At 48.6% G+C, this 4,494-nt stretch overlaps 1 protein-coding gene across 1 annotated transcript in view; it reads right to left on the bottom strand.

Annotated features, from left to right (window-relative positions):
• The window catches only part of LOC122543626 (zinc finger protein 850-like), a 39,577-nt gene that overhangs the window by 1,152 nt on the left and 33,931 nt on the right, over positions 1 to 4,494 (bottom strand). The gene's annotated exons all lie outside the window — the stretch shown is intronic.

Below are 4,494 nucleotides of genomic sequence, written 5' to 3'. Positions count from 1 at the left end.
CTTAACACTATCGGGCAATTTAGCATGGCCAATTCTCCCTAACCTGCACATCTTTGGACTATGGGAGGAAACCGGAGCACCTGGAGGAAACCCATGCAGACATGAGGAGAATGTGCAAACTCCACCCAGACAGTCGCCCCCGAAGCTGGAATCGAACCTGGGACCGTGGTGCTGTGAGGCAGCAGTGCCAACCATTGTGCCACCATGGATAAGGTAAACAGACAAAGTCTTTTCCTTGGGTGGGGGAGTGCAGAACTAGAGGGCATAGGTTTAGGGTGAGAGGGAACAGTTTAAAAGAGACCTACGGAGCAACTTTTTCACACAGAGGGTGGTACCTGTATGGAATGAGCTGCCAGAGGAAGTGGTGGAGGCTGGTACAATTGCAACATTTAAGAGGCATTTGGATGGGTATATGAATAGGAAGGATTTGGAGAGATATGGGCCGGGTGCTGGAAAGTGGGACTAGATTGGGATACCTGGTCGGCATGGACGGGTTGGACCGAAGGGTCTGTTTCCGCGCTGTACATCTCTATGATTCTACTGTGCCGTGTACCAATTTTGAAAATGATTTGAACCACTGTTCTCCTGTGCGACTCCCAAGAACTGTAAAGCTTTTCCCACTGTCTCCTTACACTTTCCTCCCCGAAGCTACTGATTCCACCTTTGCTGTTTCCCTTCTCTATCACTGAAAGAGAACATTTTGAAGAAATTATACAGCACAGCTGGAAATCAACCAATCCAGCACATTGGATTTCTTGTCACGTGTACCGAGGCACAGTGAAAAGCTTTGTCTTGTGAGCAACACAGGCAGATCACAGAGGAAAGTAGCATAGATAAGTAAATAATAGGGAAACAGCAGCAAAAACAAAAACACAGGTACAGGTGAGTGTTAAGAGTTTGAGAGTCCATTCAGCATTCTAACAGTAGGGGAGAAACTGGGTAGAAACATCTACCCTAGAAACATTGATCCAATGAGCTCCACGACCCTGCCAGCAGAATCGGAACAATCAAACTCTGCTGCGGGAAGAGAAGGGAAAGGGTTTTCCGGTCAGTTACTTCTTCAGACAGTCCACACGCCTGTGGGAAGATCCAATGCCCAGCATACTAATCAGAAAGAGTTCACCGGTTCGTTCAGCTCACAGTGTGTCTGGAGAGTGAAATTCACTTGCTGAGGACATCACATGACCACAAAAGAGGAAGAGGGGTGGGACATTTGGCCCCTCGAGACCGCTCCGCCCTTCAAGAGGATCCCACTCCTCACGACCACCTTCCTGCCCCCCTTTTACTCATAATCCTCCATTCCTCTGCTGATCAAGCATCTACCACAGCAAGGAATTTCAAAGACACATAACCCTCTGAGATAAGGAACTCCTCTTCATCTCAGTCTTAAATCGGTGCCCCTTTGAAGTGACAGATGGCACGGGGCAGGGTGACGCTCGGCACACAGACACACAAGATGGCCGTTGAGCCATCAGTTGGCCACTTGACACACAAGATGGCCACCGGACCACAATATGGAGAGAGAGAGACAGCAGAGCAAATACAGACACTGCCTGGGGCCAGCACAATGCACTCACAACCTAGTTGATTAGTTTAAGGTGGATGAGGGAGGGAATACTCATGAGTAGCCGAAGTGTCAGGGTCCAGCCAACACCTTTGATAGAAATGCTAACAGCTTGATACAGACTCAATACAGAGTGATAACAGCCAGGGCTGCAGTAACCCTCCTTCAGAGGAAGAGCGATTACGACAGCAATGGACTTCCATGCAGACACTGAAACTGACAACGACCGCGCTGAAACTGACAACGACCGCGCTGAAATTAACAAAGACTGCGCTGGAACTGACAATGACTGCACCGAAATGATTAACGATTCTGCAATGTTTACCATAAACAAACCATGTTGCAAAGACAATAACCTCATCACTGACCTTTTATTACAAAATGTATAAAAGTGTCTTGACATGTGCTCTGGGTTGAGAGAAGACTCGCAGCGGACCACTGTGCTGTTGGTGTGTCTCTCTCTCCCCAGAGCTCCGGTATTTCCTTGTACAATAAACTCTGTCGTTGAACCCCGACTCTGAGGCTGGTGATTTTCCTCAGAGTTAATTCTGTGTCTATGCCCCCTGGTGATGACTCTCCCCAGAGGGTAAACATCCCCTTAGCATATACCCTGTCAAGCCCCTTAAGAATCCTATATGCTTCTACGAAATCATCTCGCATTTTTCCAAACACCATTGAGTGGAGTCCCAACCTGTTGAACCGTTGCTCATTAGACAATTCTTGCAGACCAGGGACCATCCTGGTGAACCGTCTCTGAACTTTCTCCAACGAAATAAAATATCTTCCTAAACAAGGCCATCAAAACCTCTCTCGGTACTCCAGGTATAGTCTCACCAGTACCTTGTGCAGTTGGAATGCAACTTCCTTGCTGTGATAGTCCAAGCCCCGTGAAATAAGGGCGCATAATGGTCAGCTTAAGACAGATGAAACACAATAGCACTGTCATCTTGTGGTGGAACTAAATTTCCGCAGCCCCTCCAATCATCCGGAGCCCAGTGGAATGATTGACATGTTGGAGGAATGGCAGCGGTCAAAATTAATCACAAAAGGAGTTGATGATCGGTTCAAAGGGTTTACAAAATTATGAGGGGCCTGGATAGGGTAAATAGGCAAAGTCTTCACCCTGGGACCGGGGAGCCCTGAACTAGAGGGGCATAGGTTTAGGGTGAGAGGGGAAAGAGATAAAAGAGACCTAAGGGCCAAATTCTTCACACAGAGGATGGCATGGGTATGGAATGAGCTGCCAGAGGAAGTGGTGGAGGCTGGTACAATTACATTTAAAGAGGCATTTGGATGGGTATATGAATAAGAAGGGTTTGGAGGGATATGGGCCGGGTGCTGGCAGGTGGGACTAGATTGGGTTGGGATATCTGGTCAGCATGGACAGGTTGGACCGAAGGGTCTGTTTCCCTGCTGTACATCGCTATGACTCTATTTACTGGGTCAGTTTTGCTTGGTGTTGGAATGACTATTCACTCACACCCTCTTCACTCGATGGTCACAGCCCATGAAATCTTTTCTGAACTCCCAGGATGTAGGCATCGCTGGCTGGCCAGAATTTATTGCCTGATCCCTCCCCCTCCCCTTGCCCATGAGAAGGGGGGTGGTGGTGAGCTGCCTTTGTGAACCACTGCAGTTCACGTGTCGGAAGTTGACCCATAATGTCCTGAGAGAGGGAACTCCAGGATTTTGCCCCAGTGATGCTGAAGGAACTGCGATCAGTATCCACATCAGGACGGTGAGTGGGGGGGGGGGGGAGGGGGACCTGTAGTTGGTGTGCTCCCATGTAGCTGCTGCCTTTGTCCTTTTTGACGGAAGGGATCACGGGTTTGGAGGTGCTGTTCCGAGGAACTTTGATGGAGTGCACTTTGTAGATGGCAAGCATTGCTGTGACTCAGCACTGAGGGTGGCGGGAGTGGATGCTTGTGGGTGTGGTGCCAAGCAGGCTACTTTGTCCTGGATGATGCCAACTTCACGAGTGCTGTTGGAGCTGCACCCATCCAGGCAAGCGAGGCGTATTCTGACACATTCCTGACTTGGGCCTCGTAGATGCGGAATGGCTTTGGAGAATCAGGAGGCGAGTTAGTTACTGTAGCACTCCTAGCCTCTGACCTGCTCTTGCAGCCACTACTTATATGGTGAGTCCAGGTGACTCTCTGGTCAAAGGTATCCCCAGGATGTTGATCGTGACAGTAACACCTTTGAATGTTAAGGAGTAGCGAATAAAATGTCTCTTATTGGAGACAGTCATTGCCTGACAATGGTACAAGTGTTACTTGCCACTTGTCAGCCTAAGCCTGGTATTGTCCAGATGTTGTTGCAGTTGAACACGGACTGCTTCAGTATCTGAGAAGAGGCGAATGCACAATGTTCAGCACCAATCATTAGCGAACATCCCTACTTTCTGACTTTATGATAGAGGGAAGGTCATTGATGAAGCCGCTGAAAATGGTCCGGCCGAGGACACTCCCCTGAGGAATTCCTGCGGAGATGTCCTGCAGCTGAGGAGTCTGATCTCCAATAATTTTTATAGGTGCGCCATTGAGAGCATTGTCTAGCTGTATCACTACCTGGTATGGCAAATGTACCATTCAAGATCAGAGACGGTTACAGAGAGTGATGAACTCGGCCTGGACAATCACAAAGGCCAACCTCCCATCTATAGAATCCATCTACCAGGCCCGCTGTTAAGGAAAGGCCACCAGCATTCTCAAAGATCCATCCCACCCCGGCAATGTTTTTCTACAACCTCTACCATCGGGGAGAAGGTACAGAAGCCTGACCACACGCACCAGCCGGTTTCGTAACAGTTTCTACCCCACTGTTGTTAGAATACTGAATGGACTCACAAACTTTTAACACTCACCTGTACCTGTGTTTTTGTTTTTGCTGCTGTTTCCCTATTATTTACTTATCTGTGCTACTTAACT

Source organism: Chiloscyllium plagiosum, chromosome 44, assembly GCF_004010195.1.
Source record: "Chiloscyllium plagiosum isolate BGI_BamShark_2017 chromosome 44, ASM401019v2, whole genome shotgun sequence".
Classification (NCBI taxonomy): Eukaryota; Metazoa; Chordata; class Chondrichthyes; order Orectolobiformes; family Hemiscylliidae; genus Chiloscyllium; species Chiloscyllium plagiosum.
This window is presented reverse-complemented; position numbering and strand designations above follow the sequence as displayed.